The 21,247-nt window shown below is 35.4% G+C and overlaps 1 protein-coding gene across 5 annotated transcripts in view; it reads left to right on the forward strand.

Moving 5' to 3' along the window:
• The window catches only part of BMPR1B (bone morphogenetic protein receptor type 1B), a 420,588-nt gene that overhangs the window by 44,805 nt on the left and 354,536 nt on the right, over nucleotides 1-21,247 (forward strand). For 2 of the 5 annotated variants that reach the window (XM_081595667.1, XM_081595584.1), the window contains exon 1: nucleotides 215-421. The exons of 2 other annotated variants lie outside the window; for them this stretch is intronic. The gene's annotated coding sequence lies outside the window, so the exon portion shown is untranslated. Of the gene's footprint in view, nucleotides 1-214; nucleotides 422-21,247 lie in introns of those variants that run through there. One more of the 5 variants, XM_081595657.1, reaches the window with a different exon arrangement.

The raw sequence follows: 21,247 nt of genomic DNA on the forward strand, positions 1-21,247 counted from the left end.
TTTTGTATCAGGTTATAGATGTTGTGGTTGCCTACTGTAATTGTGAGAGACAGGTGCTGGAGACATCGCGTTTATTGGATGTTTGACTTCCTGCTTTTTCCAGGTCATTGATTCTGGCTGAATCCCCAGCATTTGTGTCGACAGTGGTCTGCCCTGTGATTATGACAGAGCCGTTCCCCTTGGCAGCAGGGCCGGGGAGAGGCCTGGGAGGCTCAGGAGCTGGGTTAAGCTGTGCTGTTTGGGGAAACTCCTCAGTGTTTCTTTTAAAGGAATCGTTGTCATCTCAGGAGTTCAGTTATCTTGCCTAGAATTATTTTTGTCCAAGGAGATCTGTCAAAAGAAGAGATGAGTGACAGAAGTAGAAGACTCTGTGATAAGTATCATTCCGCAGTCTCCTTGGGTAATGATACTTTTTTCTCAGGTATTTCACCCTTCTTCCTAGCTCTTCCCCAAGATGGCAAAATGTAGGGGATAGTGGGTGTGGCAGAGGGACTTGCCTCATGCCCATTGCCCATTGTCTTTATATATGAAGCAACTTTTCTTCATTGCCTAGTTGCTGGATGCTTCATTGACCTACAGTGCTCATGTTTGTGACTGATGAAACTCATGATCCACTAAAATTTTTTAATTCTCTCATTGGGTACATACTGGCTGGCTCCAGTCTTCTCCTTGGCTTTTGCCAGACCGTGGAACCCTGTGATACCTGCTTGGTCATGTCCTGAGAAGTCCACCTTGCAAATCTTGTTTCAGAGTGACCTCAATTTATGGCAGTGATCTCCCTCTGAGAAGCTTCTTGGTCTGATACGTCACTGACTCAATGGACATGAGTTTGAGCAAGCTCTGGGAGATGGTGAAAGACAGGGAAGCCTGGTGTGCTGAAGTCCATAGGGTCCCAAAGAGTCGGACACAACTGAGCGACTGAACAACCACCACCACCACACAGTAATCTAGCACAGTTCAGGAAAGCTAAACCTCAGTGATTCCCCTGCTGGCCAGTTCACTGTGGTTTCTTTTAATAGTTTCACTCAGGTCCTTAGGGGTATCATGAAAATGGAGAAAGGAGCTTGTGAACAGGTTAGGACTAAAAGAATTGACATGTCTGCTTATCTCAGTGCCTCTCTCCCCTTCTTTCCCCACAGTTCTTCCAGTGTCAAAACCAGGCAGTATTCTTCCTCGCAGGTCTTCCTTATATAGGAGTCTGTAGTTTAGCTGAGCAAAGATGGCCAAGGAAGGACAATCTTCTCTCAAGATAACAACTTGATTTACAAGACTATTGTACTGCAAAATCTCATTTTCTGAATCTTAGAAGTTGAAAGTTTCTTCTGTATTGGTCCTTGTATTTGCAGTTATTCCATGATAAGCCTTAATTGATCCAAGCTGTAAGGTTGGGGCAGATTTGGGAAAGATAATGTGTTTAAAAAGGCAAAAGGTAAAAAAAGCACATTAACATTTCATAGTATTTGTTAAAAGTGGTAAAAAAAAGTGGCTCTGGAAACTGACCCAGGTTCTTTGGACTAGATTTTTCCAGGCTCTGTCCTATAGGATTAGTTAATAGCATGTGTAAGACAATTCCTTGCAAAAGGGATATATGTCCAGATACGATATCTGCCTCTTAAGAGAATCAACAAATACTGGTTTATTAAAGATTCTGAAAAGTCCTGCATAAAAAAAGTATCTGTTATATTTTGACCATGAGGCTTTTAAAAAGTTCTTAAATACCTACTGATTCTTAGTGGAAAACAGCTTTTAGCCCTGGTTGACCTAAATACAGGGCATGTTCATGGCCTTGCCAGTTAGAGTCTAAAACCAGAGAAATCAGATTTGAATGGCTGTTCACACAACTTGCTATGTAATGCTTTTTTTTGCCAAGGACCATTACTGAACCTCTAATGAAGGGATTTTTCGAAGTAAATCTGTTTTTTAAACCTGTCTACCTAGTATTTGCTTTGAACTGAACTCCAGGTAGAAATAATTTTCTTTGGTATGTATTTTTTTTTTTAAATAGTTTATGTGATGTGGAAACTATTTCATAATACTTATGGCCTAAGGAGGGAGCCTTTTGTTAGAGCCAGTTATTAATTGTTTTCTCTTTTGTTTAAATGTGAGACTGAAATTGTTTCATTTGGCTTCAGGCAAGCAAATTCATTTGGGAGAGCTTCTGCATCAGTTTTCTGCATATGAGTATAATACTAATAATATTTATGTTTACATAATTCTAGAACTTATTATGGATAGAAATAGCCAAGATGTACATTTGTGTGAAATAATATACCAACTTATAGTGCTTATTTTAGAGTTCTTCTAGATCTACAAAATGAAGAAAAAAGATGCTGTGCTTGCTAACAGGATAACGAATTAAAAACATGAAGAATTTTGGAGCTTGGAAGAAACTAAATTGGTGCCTCTGTATACCATATATCAAAGCAGAGAAATGAGGGTCAGAGAAGTTAAATAATAATTTTAAGATTCTGTAGTGAGCACAAAAATATAACTTTGCTTTTGGTAAGCTGAATGACGATTTAACATTTTAGGTAACTTTGTTTTTGGCTGAAACATTACACCAAAACTCAAGGAATCTGACTCCTTTTGAGATCTTAAATCAGATGCTCATCGTGGATGTTAAATCCCAGATTGTCTGTTTATATTTTACTCCCTGAAAGGAAGTATATTTACAGGGCTTATAAATATGTGGTGAAACAGCCTCAACTTTTAATTTATTATGAAAATAAGAGTATTTTTTGATTGATGATAAATCAAAGCTACAGCTTTATTGCTGAAGGCTTTTGTCTACCAGTTGGGGTAATTTGTATTCACAAGTCACAATGGAATGAATTTATAATGCAGTTATAAATCATACTTATATTATTGCTCCCAGCAGTTGAAATGGTTTTAAATAGAAAAGTCACAGAATAATTATATTGCATTGATGGGGGTAGGAGAATTACTCTGGGGAGTTATGTGGAAATTGGGAAAAGAGTGTGGATGTAATAGATGGAGATTCTGGCAAAACCTTGGCTCTTAACCCAAAATGCCCTGGGAATGAATGCATCTGTTAAATTTTGTCCTTTTGTTCTTTATGTTCAAATCTCCATATCTTAACACGTGGTAGCAGCTAAAAAGTTTATATACATAGAGTGCATGAAGAAAATGAGTGAATAAATATAGATCTGGAAAATTGAAGCCAATAATAGTGTAAGAAAAGATTTTCCATATAATTAAGTTTTAACACTCAATTTTTATACAGTACACTCATCTGGTATTTTTATTGCCTGGATATAGCAATAACTGTATTTTCTGAGATGACTTCTACATGTAGTTGACTTTAGCTTTATTCAAGAAAACCAACCTCTTACTGTCTAAATGGGATATTTTCCAAATTGTGCCAAGTCGATCTTAAGGGAGTATATGTACAACTTAAATGCAGGCTGAATCATGACACTTTTAATAATATTCAGTGAATTCAGTCACTGTTGATAGTGAGTTTCTATATGTCAGGTCCGGAGTTAATATTCTTCTCCATCATAACTGGGCATTGGAAGAGAAATCATTAGTTGGCTCAGTCATTCACTTTGACTGTATATCCCATTGTTAGTAGCAGTTCACTGCTGGGTCTTATAAACTAGTTACTCACTCACAAAGACTGTTTCCTCAGTAATTCAATGAGGGTAGTACCTGTCTTACAGGGTTTGAATGAGGATGACATAAATCATCTGATATGCCAATTGCCCAGCACAGTTCATGCAGAGATTATTGCACCAGAAACTAGTAATTCCTTCTACACTTTCCCCTTCTCATATTCTTTTACTCTATTGCATGTCAAAATGTAAATAACTGAGTTAATTTGCTTCCAATGCTTTAATATTTTCTTCATTATTTCTAGGGCTGCCAGGTAAAACATAGGATATCCAGTTAAACTTGAATCTCAGATAAACAGTGAATAAATTTTACTGTGAATTTGTCCCAATATTTTATGGGACATGCTTATACTAAAGTAGTCATGTTTATTTGAAATTCTAATATAACTGCAGTATCTCATATTTTTATTGTCTAAATCTGGCAACTTCATTTCTACATGCCAAATTTTATATTATTAGCAATTGATGTTTCTTAATAAAAACATTAAGTTATGATTAATAAATATTAGTTGCTAGTTATCTGTGTATTACAAATTATATATTATAATGAAAGTCATATGTAGTAAAAGAATGAGACATGATATAAAAAATTTGGTATGTTGTTTTCTTATCATTGCCTATGTTTTATTTCTTAAGACTCCAGAGAGAGAGGGAGGGAAGGAGGGATAGAAAAAGGGAGGAAGGCGAGAATCCAGTAGAGAGATTGTGAATGTGCTTTTGGTTGTAAATCAGTTAACACAAGAAATGAATCACACTTAGGTAATTAAGAATGATTTAATTTAACTTCAAGGAGTGAGATCTGCTGACAGCAGATCCCATGAAAATGTCTTCCATACCTAAGATATTATAACTAGAGGGAATAACATGGTGTTTTATAATCTGTGGAGAATAGGAAGTAAATTCAGTATGGCTCCAGCATTGTGTTTAATGGAACTTTGGTTTATAATGCTTCAGCATTTGAGCTGATAAAGGAAACAAATATTTTTTATATCAACACTTACAATACCTTGTAGTTATTTGTGATTGTTACTTTGTACCATTTCTAAAACTAAATGAACATATTTGTTCCTAGTGCTAGTATAAAGGTTTTGCATTTTCTTTGCTAGACAAGTATTATATACCCAACTTGGAATTTACGGAAACTTAGAAAAATTACGGTGTTATTACATGAGGAAAACTACGAGTATCTTTAAAAGTACTACTAGTACTTTAAATTTTTTAATTGAAATATAGTTGATTTACAACATATTAGTTTCAGTTTTATAGGATAGTGATTCAGTATTTTATACATTATACTTCATTAAGTTATTACAAAATAATATAATTCCCTGTGCTGTACAGTAGATCACTGTTGCTCATTTATTTTATACATGGTGGTCTGTATTTCTTAGTCCCATACCCTTGTTTTGCCACTCTTTTTTTCTGTCTCCCCCCTGGTAATGAGTTTGTTTCCTGTATCTGTGAGTCTCTTTCTATTTTGCTAGATACATTCCTCTTGTTTTCTTTTTTAGATTCCACATGTAAATGAAACCAAACATTGTTTGGCTTACTATGACTTATTTCACTAAGTGTAATATTTTCTCGGTCCATTCATGTTGTTGCAAATGACAGAATTTCATTCTTCTTTTTTTGTGCCTGGATAATAGAAGTTTATTAATTTTCATCCCTGACAACACCAAGTTTTTCATTCTCAACTTAGTGACAACAGAAATTAGGAAAATATTTTGCAATATTGGTGTTCATAGTAAACACATAATTAAATACATACGTATATATACACACTAGAACATTTTTAAAATTTAATTTTATTAAAAAATTATCCAGTGTAGCCTGTTAAACTGTTTGTCTCTGCTTCTCCATTGAAGCCTCCCTTGCTTACATTGATTAGTTTCTGATGGTTCCCCAAAAATCTTACCTCTAGGCTTATTTCACTTATCATGTATATAACATGATATTCAAGAAAATAAAATATATTTTAATAATTAAAACAGCAAACTCAATCATCTAGGTAATAAGAGTCCAAATAAGCACATACAATATCTAATCATCAGTAAAACAGTTAACATAAAGTTCATATACAGTTGACCCTTCAGCAACAGTGGTTTGAACTACACAGGTTCATTTATAGCCAGATTCCTTTCACTGAATATATACTTCGTGATCTGCAGTTGGTTGAATCTGCTGTTTCAGAACCTTGGATATGGAGGGCCAACTATAAAGTTATGTGAAATGTTGCAACTGCAGGAAGGGTTGGTGCCAGTTGTCCATGCATTTTTCAAGGGTCAGTTGAACTTTATTTTGAAGCAAAGTATTAGAATCACTCTCAGAAACATAGTTTAAGACTACTGACCTCATACTAAATGAAAATGTTGATTTTTGCAAAGATTATCCATTTTTTAAAGTAAAACTGTGTTAGAAAGGATAGCTAACTTATATTAAAGTTTTCTCTTTAAACTTCAGTATAAAGTAGCTTATATTATTTAGAAAAATATAATTACTGGTCATTTAGAATATAAATTTCAGATCATTTTGGATCATTTAGGATATTACAATAATTCTGAAATTTTTTCAGATGACAATAGAGGTATGTAATAATTTTTTATTTTAGTAAATAGTATATAGCTTTGATACTTAAGGGACAGACAATAGAGATTTTTAAAACTATCACTCAATGAATAACAACTGTCTGAAATTTCTGAAAATGAGAAGAGAAAGACTAATTTTGGGGGTAAGGAGAGTAATGATCTCTCAAAGATGTCCATGTCCTAATTCCCATAACTTGTAACTGTGTTATTTTGTATGACAAAAGGATCAAGACTCTCATTCATATTTCATGGAGAAATAAGTTTTCCAGGCAACCAAGGTGAAGGGAATTCATCACCACCAAATTAGCTTTACGACAAATGCTAAAGGAATTTTTCTAGGCAGGAAATACAAGAGAAGGAAAAGACCTACAGGAAATAAACCCAAAAGAATTAAGAAAATAGTAATAGGCTCATAGCTACCAGGGAAGTCCCATACATGTAGATAATTACCTTAAATGTCAAAGGATTAAATGCACCAACCAAAAGACATAGACTGTCTGGGTGGATGAAAACATGTGTTTGTATGCACTTCTACTTAACCACATCACTCTGCTTGACCCTCCAGATTATATGTAGTTATTTTATATTGTTATGTTAGTCATGTTCTCATTATGGCTTGCAATTGTCATTATCTTTTATTTTTTGTCTGGCTATTGATTGTGAAAACTGACAAACATTTTTTACTATTGTGATTATGTAACTGTTACTTAATACCATTGTATCATGATTGGCCAACAGAAAAATAATAGAATTCTCCATCATCAAAACTACCACTTAATAGGAAAACCTGTAATCACTTTTTAAAATCCAGATGCATATCAGAATTATCTTTGAATTTTTTGAAAAATACAAATGCCGAGCTATTGCTTTTTTCTTCAAGGCTCCAGATGTATTTCTAATGAGCAGACATGTTTAAAAACAAATAAACTGTGTGATGATCTTTTATCTAGTTTGTTTCACTTTTTCTGTTTCATATTCAGTGCTCCCATTTCATTTAGTTTGTTTTCCAGTTTCTCCATCTCTTCTTTTTTTTTTGATGTGCTTTTTCAAGTTTTTATCAAATGTAGTAGAAAAACTTTTGTGTATATATATATAAGTAATATGTATGATATATTTATTTTAGAAAACTTACGAATTTTTGCTTAACTAAAGAAATTTATGACATTTTGATTCCACTTGTTGATTTAATATGAATAGAATGCTAGATTTCTAATTTAAGAAAATAGATATGTAGCAAGCAACAAAGGTTTTTATTGTATAGCACAGGGAACTATAGTCAATATCTTATAATAACCTATAATGGAAAGTAACCTCAAAAATAATACATGAGCATATGTATAATGGAATCACCTTGCTGGACACCTGAAACATTGTTAGTCAACTGTACTTCAATAAAATTATTAAGAAAAAAATTCAATGGATTAGCAACTTAATTCCATCTGTAATTCATTCTCTTTTATAACTGAGTAATATTCCGTTGTGTATACATGTATCACATCTTCTTTATCCTTTCATCTGGTGAGGGACACTAGACTTTCTTTCAGATCTTAGATATTATTAATAGTGTTCCTATGAATATTGGGGTTCATTATCTTTTTGAATTAGTGTTTTCATTTTTTTCTGGGTTTGTACCCAGGAGTGGAATTGCTGGATCATATGGTAGTTCTATTTTTAGTTTTCTTAGGAAATGTCATTGCTGTTTTCCATGGTGGCTGTGCCAGTTCACATTCATACCAACAGTGTATTTGGAAAAATTATACTGTGGTTGGAGTGTGTGTGTGTGTAAAGGTCTCTCAGTTTTGTCTGGCTCTTTTGACCCCATAGACTGTAGCCTACCAGGCTCCTCTGTCCATGGAATTCTCCAGGTCAGAATACTGGAGTGGGTAGCCTTTCCCTTCTCCAGAGGATCTTCCCAACCCAGGGATCGAACCCAGGTCTCCCACACTGCAGGCGGATTCTTTACCATCTGAGCTACCCAACATTTGTTATTTGTAGCATTTTGATGATGGTCATTTTGACAGGTGTGAGGTAATATCTCATCATGGTTTTGATTTGCATTTCTCTTTTAGGCATGTTAAGCTTCTTTTCATGTGCCTGTTTGCCATCCATATGTTTTCTTTGGAAAAATGTCTATTCATGTCTTCTGCCCATTTTTTGATTGGGTCATTTATTTTCTTCATGCTGAATTGCATGAGTTTTTTGTTTGTTTGTTTTTTTTTTTTGCACATGGATATATTTATTCTTTTTCAACTTCTTTTCCATGTAGGTTATTACAGAGTATTGAGTAGAGTTCCCTGTGCTATATAGCATGTCTTTGTTGATTATCTATTTTTTTTTTTTATTTTATAAATTTATTTATTTTAGTTGGGGGCTAATTACTGTACAATATTGTAATAGTTTTTGCCATACATTGACATGAATCAGCCATGGGTTTACATGTGTTCCCCTTCCTGGACCCCCCACCCACCTCCCTCCCCATCCCATCCCTCTGGGTCATCCCATTGCCCCGGCCCTGAGCCCTTGTCTCATGCATCGAACATGGAATGGTGTTCTGTTTCACATATGATAATATACATGTTTCAATGCTATTCTCCCAGAACGTCCCACCCTCACCGTCTCCCTCAGAGTCTATAAGACTGTTCTATGCATCTGTGTCTCTTATTCTGAGACATGAGTTTTTTGATATCACCCTTTGGTCATACCATTTGAAAATATTTTTCCCTTTTCAGTTAGTTGTCTTTTCATTTTGTTGGTGGTTATCTTTGCTGTGCAAAAACTTTCAAGTGTGATTAGTTGTCTTTTCATTTTGTTGGTGGTTATCTTTGCTGTGCAAAAACTTTCAAGTGTGATTAGGTCTCATTTGTTGATTTTCTTGACCTTAGGAGAGGAACAAAAATAGAGCTGTGATTTATGTTAGTGTTCTATGTTCTCTTCCAGGAGTTTCATGGTTTCAGATCTTACATTTAGATCTTCTGTCCATCTTAAGTTTATTTTGCATATGGTGTCGAGGGATGTTCTAATTTTGTTCTTTTACATGTAGCTGTCCAGTTTTCCCAGCACCAAGTATTAAAGAATCTCTTTTCTTCATTGTGTAGTCTTGACTCCCTTGTTGTTGATTGATTTACCATAGGTATGTGGGTTTATTTCTGGGCTTTTTAACCTGTTTCATTGATCTGTGTCTGTTTTTGTTCCAGTACCATGCTGTTGTGATTACTGTGGCTTTGTAGTATAGTCTGAAGTCAGTGGATATGATTCCTCCAGTTCTGTTTTTCTTTCTCAGGATTGTTTTGGCTATTTGGGGGTCTTTTGTGTTTCCATATGAATTTTAAACCTATTTGTTCTAGTTCTGTGAAAAATGTCTTTGGTATTTTGACAGGGATTGCATTGATTCTATAGATTGCTGTGGATAGTATGGTCACTTTAACAACACTGAGTCTTCCAATCCAAGAACATGGTATATCTTTCCATCTGTTTGTGTTATCTTCAGTTTCTTTCATTAGCATCTTATAGTTTTTGAAGTTCAGGTCTTTTGCCTTCTTCAGTAGTTTTATTGCTTGAGTATTATTTGTAGGTAGGACATCATATAAAATTGTCCTCATTGAATACTTGCTAGTTTCACCTCCTTTACGTCATTGTAATTGAAAACAACAACAACAGCAACAACTTGCACAGGTTCACTTGAAATGAGGTTACGCTGATAAAGGTACAGAATATTAGTTCTTTTGTTATGTACAAGCTCTGGATGATATAGGTTCAGGTGCATTTACTTTCAACTCTCCAAAGGTCATGCTGATAATAAGTCAGTATAAGCAAAAGGTACCTAGTACAGCTGTTTTCTTCTCAATTACTAAATAGTCTCATTTAATGCTTCTTTCCATTGATTTTTTCCCTTCCCTTTTGCATACAGTCCCTCCTTGTCAACTTGTAGAAAAGAGAAGCAATACTTTGTATGAATGGTTTTTCTTTTCTCTTTCTAAAACACATTTGTTTTACTCTTCAGAAACAGAGGCCAAGAATCTGAAGGACTCAAGAATACCAGTCAACTTTCTACTGTAGGAAAAAAACTTTTGCATCAAGCTAAATATCCATCTGGTCTCTGCTAGTATCCAAGATTTGAGGCATAAGTACAGCCAAGTGTTCACCTGTGGGGAAAGGAGGAACTCAGGTGGTTACTGTTATTTTTCTTTAGAATCTGACTCTTGAAGGAAGTGTGTGTGTCAGTGAAGGTGTATTAGTGCCACCTTTCAGTTGTTTTGCTCTTGTATGCAAGCACAGAGGAACGTGAATTTATAGCTTTTTTGGCTCTAAAACAAGTTGGCAATGGACTAAGGTTCAAATGGCATAGTCTTTTATTTTTCTTTCAGTCTTATCTGCTTTAAAATGAAACTCTGAAGAAATGAGAGAGAATTATGCAGGCTATTGCTATCAACTCAACATACATAGCTTTTTGAGTCAAGTTCCTTTATTATGTATATGTTGGTGTTTATTTGCTTCCAAACCAAAGTATTTTTATTGTTTTGTGTTGAAGACCTGCTACAGTGTGTTCAACACTTGATGGGCGTATTCTGTCTTTGATGAATACCATATTCTTTTTTTTGTATTTGCAACACCATTCATTCATTTTTCATTGACAGTTAAATTACCACTTGAGAGCATCTGTTGACTAGCAAACAAATCCTCTACTTTTAATAAACTAGGAATCCTTCAGAATAACTCCCACACCGATTGATAGAAGGGGTCAGGGAGAAGGTATGAGTAGTGGAAATGTGTGGCTGAGGTATACAGCCTTGCCATCAGACACAGCTGTGTTGGAGATAGTGCTCTTTGAAGATAAAATGGTCAGTGGTTAGTGTCTAGATCATCTTTGTCTCAGATGACTAAGTGCCACTCCAGGGTTCTTTAATGAGTGCCATATTAACTTGGTAACACTGTAAGTAGGTATATAAACAAATACTCGCCAGAGTTGAATAGGTCCCTTTATTCCTTCCAGAGTTGAATAGGTCCTTTGTTCCAGGGAGCAAAAGTATCTACTAGATACTAGTAATATCTAGTAGTATCTTGAGTAGGTATCTACTCAAGTAGTATCTAGTCATCTTCCAGGGTTAAAATTCAGTGTAGCAGGAGAAGGTATAAATTTGGTCTGTGAATGGGAATAGGCAGCAAATTGTATTATTGTGCCAAGGTCAGGAATCTAACAAGATTAATATGCGAGACTACATCAAACATTTCATTACAGAGACAAACCAAGTTCAGTTTGGTTTTTAATTAAAATTAAAAAGTCTTGTTTTTTACAATGAATAAAATACACTTCATATCTAAATCTCTTCTACTATAAAGATAAAACCTAGACTGTTTTCTTGAAGCTGTCGCTTACAAGTGGTCAGAATAAACATGCCAAGTATACATTTCTGGGGTGTATTGTGTTGTTTTCACCCTTGTGGCTTGAGTGGCTTCCTCAGTGTCAGGCACATAGTTGGGTAGTTAACTGATGTTAATTGGGTTAGTTTGGCATGATTCTTTCAAACACGGATCAGATATCTTTATTATATATATAGTATAGAATGTATAATATATTCAGTTTGTAAACTACATATTTAACATGTAAATTATATATATTTGTATCTTTATATATATCAGGGATCAAATATTTTAATTATTTGTATCTAATACATAAATATGTACATAAAATTCTTTTAAAATAGTCCATAGCATAGTGTTAAGAAGACTGGGTAGAAAATTTACTGGTTATAAGGAAAAATCAGATGTTTACATGTTTCCCTGTGAAGTGAGAAAAAGGTAGCATAATAAAGGTAGTTGAATACTTACCAAAGTTCTCAAATTGCTAATTTTCAGACTCAGTGAGTGTATTTAGTTATGATAATGCTTATTGTTGCATAATGATGATAGTTCAAAATGTATAGTGCTCAACTATTAGAAAGGACAAATTTATTTCTTCATGTTAAGTTCAGAACAGGTTTTCTGACTAGCAGATGGTTCTTTGATTAATGATTTAAGGACCCAGGCTGACCTTATTTTATGGCACCATCATTTTCCATGTATGGCTTCCATGGTGCTTACGTGCTTCAGGCTGAGGGGAGAGACCAGGGAAATTGCACATTGGAGGTTTCATGGGCCAGGAGTAGAGGTGCTGCATCCATTAATGCTTGTGCTCACATCCCATTGGCTAGAACTCACCTACCTAACTCAGGGATCCTCACCTACCTTCCAGGAACTAGGAATATAGTCTAGCCCTGTGCTAGATTATAGATAATCAACTGCAATGCACTCTTCTTTCATCACTGTTTCTTTTCATTAATCAAATGACTACAATAGGGCTGTTATACTCCAATCTAGCCTGATTATTAGGAGAATTAATGGCTCCTTTAAAAATCAAAGCTAACTGAATATTTGAGTACAAAATTCCTAAGTTTAAGAACTGCTAAGCTTCGATACCTTGGTCATGACAGATTTCTCCAGTGCCAGGGAGGGAACCTTTGAATCCAAATATTTTCTCTGTATAAAAGGCCCACCCACAAGAACATTCATTTACAGAAGGAAATGATTTATTGCTCCCTGTGAATGAGTGCCAAAAAAAGTTTTCTACTGAAATTTGGTGCCAGTGTTTCCATATAAACATAATTTTACTATATTTGGAGATGTGGAAATTTATTTTTTCCATAGAATTTATAGGTTTTGTGATGTAAAGTCTCCTCATAAAGTCCTTGTGCAGTTTGAAAACTTGAAAATATTTAACTTTTATAGTTCAAAAATTTATGTTGTAGAAATGATATAAACAAAATCTAGAGGACATTTAAAGCTTTTTTCTTCCAGGTTACTTGGTCTGCTTGGCAAAGGATATTGTTTTATATTCTCATTCATTAAACATGCACTGGGTACCAGCTGTGTATTGTGTCATGGGCACACATTTGTTCCCTAGTTCTCTAGAATTTAAAGGCAGGTTGAAGAGAGAAGCTGTTAATCTATGAATTCAACATGTAATCTATTCTGTTAGAGGAAATGGTGAAGGAGGAAGAGACCTATTTTTGAGGAGAGTTTCTGTTGTTTTCATAAAGATAGCATATCATGTTGGCCTTGTTTTAATAGTCAATTGGTATTTACCTGAAATAGAAGGGTTTTAGAGTATTTAACACAAAGAAAAGCATGGGCAAAGTGATGAAGGTTTGGACAATTCATGACATGATTTGGATCCTGGAATTAGTTTTCAAAGGCTGGAAGTTTGGCAGGTTAGGGAGTAAATGTGGGCTGTGTGCCCTTCCCAGTAGACTGGACTGGCTTTGCAGAGCACACCTGAGGCTTTTTACTTGTTTTCCATAGGCACCAGATAGGTCTGTGAGTTTTCAATATGGACAATGGTATAAGCTTTATTTTAGAAACATAACCCTGTTAGCTGTGTAAATGATGTGTTAATGTTGAAAAGACCAGAGGAAGCTGAGAGAAAATGAGGGCAGTCTCTGGGAGTGGAGAGCCCAAAATGGTTAGGGGAGAGAGTCCACAAGTAGAATTGCCAAAAGTTTGTCATCAGTTTCTAAAAGTGGTTTTCCGGTTTGTCATGAGAAATTGCAAAGGTAATAATAAGTAAAATTGAGTGGTGTATTTGACCCAAACTTTAATACATTTATTTTAAATACAGTTTTTGGATTTTGCATTATATGTCAAATACAGAAAAACAAAAGTTAACTAAATATAGGAAGATGAAGACCACCTTTATTGCTTCTTATTGTGAAAATAATTGATGTTTTACTTACGACTTCTTCCTTCATCTCACATAAGGATTTTAACCATTGTTCTAATTTTAGTAGCATACTGGTTAATTACACAGTTATTTACAGAATACCTACATGTGCTCAGAGATGATCTAGTGTATGAAGATGAACTATAAATCTCCTGCCAGTGTGGAGTTGAATATTCTCTTGAAGGAGACAGATAATATTTAAAATAAATAAGAAAATCTACATACAGTGGCAGGTGTTCATAACACTCATGGAGAAAAATAAAGCAGAGGAAGGGGCATGGCAACCATGGAAAGGTCTGTTATTAACAATGAGTGATCAGGGAGGGCACTCAGAAGGCAGCATATGAGGAGAGACCTGAAGGTTATGCGGAAACAAGCTATGTGAAGTCCGAGGGAAAGGATTTCCAAGTAGAGGGAACAGCCAGTGCTCAGATGGAGGAAGGAAACTGTGAGACATGTGAGGAACACCAGGATGACAGTGTGGCTGGAAACGTAGGACAGAGGGAAGGAGACGAGGTCTGAGAGGGAGATGGAGGCCATCTTGCTGTAGCCTTGTAGGCTGCTGTTGGGATTCTGGCATTTTCCCTGAATTAAATGAGGTGGAGAGTTTTGAGTAGAGATGTGACATCATCTGGCTGAAGTTTGCAAAGGGTAGCATTGGCTGTTATGTTGAGGGCAGTTTGTAGTGGGCCAGGATGAAAGTGGTGAGGAGGCCACCTCAACAATCCAGTTAAGAGAGAAAATGCTGGCTTGGACTAGAGTGATAGTGGTAGAGATGGTGAGGAATGGTTATACTTAGACCGTATATGCTGACCAATGGCATATGTGGTGTGAGAGAGGAGTCAAGGATGACACCGAAGTTTTTTTGCCTGTATAACTGGAAGAATGGAGTTAGCAATGTCAAAATAGGGAAAGCAAGAATCAGGAGTATAGTTTGAACATCACAAAGTTGCTCTGTCTAGAAGATACACAGGTGAAAAACGCCAAGGAGGTAGTTGCCAGATACACTACCCTGAAAGTCTAAAGGTCAGAGTAGAATTTTGAGTATGACAGGATGGTGTTTGGATGAAAAATAGAGTTAATTTAAAACTGGTTTTAAATAACCCAAATATCATCTGTTTATAAATATTTAACACTTAAAATGAATTAGGATATGTTGTAATGACAAGAAAAAAATAGATTGTCTCTATAAAAATATATTTCTCAGGGACTTTTTCCTGTTTTATTCATATTAAAATTTTTTTTTTAAAACATATTCTCATTTTTATAAATCTAGGATTCAGTAAAGGAGAACTTAAGAGATGGTTTTTCTTTAATTTGGGCTCAGAAAATAAGCTTTCCTAAAAACACAGCATGTTACTGCCATATGTAAACATTATGCTTACCAATTGTTTACCTACGTCCTTATTCTGCTTTCCAGTAATAAGAGTTTTTGACAGGGTCACACAGTGCCAGAGTAGAACTCTTAAAAGAGTGTGGGCTCTGAAACACATCCTGATTTTGCAATTTATTAGCTGGCTGAACTTGGACAAGTTACTTACCATCCTTCTGCCCTGTTTTCCTTATTAGTAAGCTAGAGATAATGCAACCATAAGATTGGATTGTTGTGAGGATTAAAGGTATTAATACATATAAAGTCCTTAGATAGGGCATATAGTAAGGGCATAAGTGTTAGATATTATTATTTGCTACTGATTAAATGGTTAGTATATGTCAAAATTTATAGTGGGTACATTGCATATATTATTGTACTGTATACTTTTAAACTATTTTCTGCACAAAATATATTTATTGCACAAAATAACAGTATTAATGGGAAACTAAATTAAAAAAAAATTAGTGTGAACTCTACTACTTCAAATTAATGAGGCATTTTTATTTCTTTCTTAGTCCTTTTCAGACATGTTCTCTTGCATATTTAATGTACCTTTCTGTCATTTTCCATGTTGTAATATGGTCATAATGATTATACATTTTAATGTAATAAAAATTATTTGGTTATACTTCTGATGGATATTTGGAGTACTATAACTATAAATAGTGTTATTATATAATATTGGGAATTATGCATATTTTCCAGCAAATAATTCTCCTTTATTTCACTTCCTGAGATTATAGGCCTAAAAGTAGAATTACTAGGAAAAGGAATGTATGCTTTGGAAACATTTTCCTAAATTTCTTTCAAAGCTGTGCAGCATATCCTCCTATTAATGATGTATAGTCAATAGTGGTAATTTTTGTTTTGATAATTTAGTGGTTATTGGTAATATCGATAAATAGATATTAAACTATTAGTAAAAATCTTATTTTTGCTAATTTGAGGGGCTTCCCTCATAGTTCAGTTGGTAAAGAATCCTCCTACAATGCAGGAGACCCTGGTTTGATTCCTGGGTCGGGAAGATCTGCTGGAGAAGGCAATGGCTACCCACTCCAGTATTCTGGCCTTGGGAATTCCACGGACTGTATAGTCCATGGGGTCGCAAAGAGTCGGACACAACTGAGTGACTTTCACTTTCACATGATAAAGAACATGGGTGTTGGGATTAGGCTGTCTGCATGTAAATCCCAGAATCACCCTTGACTAGATGTGTGATCTTGGGAAGGGTACTTATCTGTTCTAAGCATTGGCTTTACTGGTCTGTAAAGTGTGAATAATGCCATAGCCAGCCTACTGTGACTATTGTAAGGATTAAGTCAGATGATATGTATAAAAAGAACGTATTGTCTGACATTTTGTAAGTTTATTACTGTTACACTCAGTTTTTTCCTGAGTGCTTTTGATTCTCAGTATGAACAATTATGTCAAACAGTTTTAATACTTGTGTACATTTTTATTTTGTGTGGATTGTTTTTTTGGAGGACTTAAGCATATTTTGTACTAAATGATGACATTTTCCATAGCATATATTATATATGTACATTTTATTAATATTTTGGTATTGTATAGTTTCTTTGGTTTGTTGGTTTTCCTTTCTTTCACTTCTGTTTGATTTTTAAAAGATATGTATCATTACAGCCTCTTCTCATATACCTAATAAATAGTTTATGCTACTATTTATGTAATTTGAACTGTTTGGATGTAACTCGTTCATTCTGTTTGGGATTTGTTGTAAAACGTGAAATATGGACCTCAATTAGTATTTGAGACTATATTACCATTAGTTTTTACTTCGTCATTGTTTTTAATAGCTCAAGTTATTTTTCTGCAGAAATAAAAATGAAGACGTGAAATGCTTCTTAGTAAAAATCTAGGTATTACATTGTTTTCTGCTCATTTTATCTTGTAAAAAGTGAATTTCACACAAGTTAGTCATATGACTTAGAAGGGATTATTATCAAGGAAAACAAAGTGGTCCAGGCTTATGCTTTTCTTAAAATCTTTATTTGGAAAAGATAGGTGCAATTAATTTTCCTTCTCCATCTGTCTCTAACGACAGTAATTTCACACCTGTAAAGTCCCTTGAGAATTCATGGTCAGTATAGAAGACAACAGTTTGATTGTGAAGAGAATGTACCACAAAATCCCTAGAAAATTTGTTTCCAGGTACTGAACTTTTCAAATATTCAATGTCGTTTCCTTTTCATAGTTTTAGAAATTTCCCCTTTCCATTCTTTGATTAGATTCTTGCTCTACTGTTCCTTAGGCTTGTGGCTTTTGACATATTATCCTCACAGCCTCCGTTTCTCTGCCTGGTCTGCAAAATGGAAATCCTAATGACAGTTGGTGTTATTCTATTGATCAGTGCCTGTATCTAACTAGTTGAATACTTTAAAATGTCTTTTGCTTTTCGAGAATGCGAGATAATATATGCTGTATGCTCCAGGGTCTGGGGGTAGTGATGGGAGATAGATGCACTTCAAGAGAAGTTAACAAGATTGTATAGAAAACCTTTTCTGATGTTGTTGTTCAGTCCTTAAGTCATGTCCAACTCTTTGTGACCCCGTGAACTGCAGCACAGCAGGTTCCTCTCTGCTCCACTATCTCCTAGAGTTTGCCCAAGTTCATATCCATTTAGTCGGTGATGCTGTCTAACAGTCTCATCCTCTGCCTCCCTCTTCTCCTTTTGCCTTCAGTCTTTCCCAGCATCAGGGTCTTTTCCAGTGAGTTGTCTGTTCACATCAGGTGGCCAAAGTACTGGAGTTTCAGCTTTAGCATCAATCCTTCTAATGGATATTCAGGGTTGATTTCCTTTAGGATTGACTGGTATGACCTCCTTTCAGTTCAAGGGACCCCCAAGAGTCTTCTCCAGCACCACAATTTGAAAGCATCAATTCTTTGGCACTGAGCCTTCTTTATGGTCCACCTCTCACATCCGTACATGACTACTGGAAAAACCATAGCTTTGACTAGACTGACCTTTGCTGGCAAAGTGATGTCCCTGCTTTTTAATACACTGTCTAGGTTTGTCATAGCTTTCCTTCCAAGGAGCAAGTGTCTTTTAATTTCGTGGCTGCAGTCACCGTCTGCAGTGATTTTTGGAGCCCAAGAAAGTAAAATGTCATTGCTTCCCACTCTTTTTCTCTTCCAACTGCTTTCATGAGGAGGTTCTCATATTGGATGGAATGTGTTATATGCCTCAAATGCACTGAAGTGGAAAAGATTGGAATCCGTACTTCTACATGGGTGGTTCTTAACTATCCTTCCCAGGAAGATCACTGAGAGAACTTCAAAAATTTAAGTCAGAAACTGCAGTGGCGCCTAGGCATTAGTGTTTTAGAAAGCTCAGCTGATGATTCTGTCGTTAACATAGGTTTAAGAACAAATACTCTGGATTAGTTTTATGTAATGAAAGCAGTACTACTCTTTGTATTCACTCTTTTCCATTTTACTAAGGACTTCTTTGCAGATATTCCTGTGGTCAACTCAGTACAGTATCTTTGTCTTGTGCTTTTATTTATACTCTGGCTACTTTAGTTTAGCCTTCTAGGTATTCTCATTTATTCAACAAACAATAATAATATCCAGTATTTACATACTGCTAATTTTGTGCCAGGCAGTGCTACAAGTACTTTATATATTTAACTCATATATTTTCCATGACAACTTCATAGGAGAAGGTACTATTATTGCCCCCATTTTACATATGAAGAGACTGAGCCACAGAGAGGCTAAATACCTTGCTCAGGGTTATACAGCTATTAAGAGACTCACTGGTAGAGTCTAAGCTTTTACCTTCCAGGCAGTACTGTCTCTGTAGTTGGAGTGCCTGGAGTACCAGGGACTCTTTGGGGTGCTGAGATGAACCCAGTGGACAGAACAGAAAAAAATCCTACTGATAGGGGAAATTCTAAGGGTGCTGCTGATTTTTAGTCAAGATCTTGTCTCAAAATGCTCTACCACGAAGCTATCCAATATAATTACTTATAATTTTGTATAGTTGAAAATCTATGGTATCTTTACTTCAAGAAATGTTTTATTAGTCTAGACTGATTTTGGGGGGTGATGAATAACTGGACATTTATGAAAAAAAATTCCACACTCATTCTCTAGACAGACTCAAAACTGTTTAGTTTTCTCTTATAGGGTTAGCCTTGGGCCAGAGGGTACAGTTTTATAGTTGGAACTTGCTCAGTCCTCTCTGGATGAAGGGACTTAATATATTTTCCCCTCTTTTTTTTTTCCTAATGGGAAAAAGTCAAATACATACCCAGACATTTGTTAATCCTCATTTACCTTTATAGCTTCTCTTCGTGGCCTCTCGTTCTTTGGGCACTGTTGAGTGTTATGGGTGGCTAATGAACAAAGCTGATTTGAGCTAAAATACTGGCTGATAATAGTAAAGGAGCTACCCATGCTGATACCAGTTGTGTCTACACAGGAGTTTCCATGTGAGCTCCTGTGGAGGGACTGTGTGGGAATTTCAGGTCCTGTGGCACAACCGATGGAAGTATTTTTAGCTCAGAGGCTCTTTCATCAACCCCTCTGTCACACTGCTTAAACAGCTGCTTACTCTGTGTGTGTGTGTGTGTAAACAAGTTCTTCTCCCTGCTCCCCAATGACCTAGATCTGAGACCCTAATTCAGTCCTTCATAAATATAGCTTTGGTTGTGACCTTTAATCTGGATGCTCTTGTTTTTTTCAAGTACATGCTGACAGAGATTTTATGGGAATATATAAGTATCTGCTTCATGGTGAGAAAAGATTTTTTTTAACAAGGAGCTCACGCAGTACTATACATTTGGACACAGTCACACAGTACTTTAATAGTGGGACAGAATTTACCTAGTAAGAACTTGTGTTTTGGAAGGTTGACTTGAAAGCATTGTGTTCAGTTATAGTCAGAGGAGCACTTTCCTGCCAAAGGGAACATTTCCTGAAACAATCTGTCATTCTGAGCTTTTGTTCACTCCTGCTCCTTCAGTTTGCTTCAGGATTACTGAGTAGCTAAACAAATTGAAATTGCCTGGATTTCATATCCATCGTTGCTACAAAACTGTGATGCTTGAAGCCTGGGAAGCAAGTGTATTATTTCACTGCCGCTTCCACTGAGGCCCAATGAGACCCACATTGTAAAACTTATGAGAAAAGGGGTTAGGGAAACAAGAAGGAATTTTCCTAGGGTGCTAGACCTTTACCAGCAGGATTTTAACTCGGTAGTCTGATTAAAAAGTTTATGATTTAACTTCACCAAAAAAATCAACTATGAAGTGAATTAAAAAAAAAAAAACAACAACATTGGAATGTACTCCATCTACAACAAACCTTTGTTTTCTTGGAGAGCTTTACCGAGCTCATAATTTGTGAGCAGTTTGCCAGTGCCTGTATGTAACCTGATTGCTGGTCTGCCTTTCCAGTGGGACTGTAAACTCCTCCAGGGCAAGGAGAATGTTTTGTTCATTGTTTATTCCTGGGACTATGCAGAGTGTTCCACAAAAAAGTGTTTTAAATTACTTAATGCCTTGTTGTGATGAAAACATATTTTTCTCATAAAGATACAGTAATTTGCATCAACAACAGAAGCCTTTTTCTCTGAATACTTGAAAGATCTCAGAACTTTTAAGACAGATTCTAACTCAATCTCAAAGGGCGTTTGTATCTAGGATTCTTAACTCAGGTTGTCAAATCTAAACAAAGTCAAAAGTGTAAATATATTTTCAGCTCTTATAAGTGTTAACAACATCACACAGATGCCTAATCTGATTATACTCAGAAACTTCATGAATGAAAAGAAGTACATTTAAACTGTTAGGGAAAAAAGAACCTGATTCATTCTACTTTTAGCATTGACTTTAAGCATATAGTATATATTGCTAAAACTGGACTTTTTCAGAAA

The sequence above is a fragment of the Giraffa tippelskirchi genome, chromosome 1 (assembly GCF_054371585.1).
Source record: "Giraffa tippelskirchi isolate mGirTip1 chromosome 1, T2T-mGirTip1v1.2.pri, whole genome shotgun sequence".
In the NCBI taxonomy this organism is placed as follows: Eukaryota; Metazoa; Chordata; class Mammalia; order Artiodactyla; family Giraffidae; genus Giraffa; species Giraffa tippelskirchi.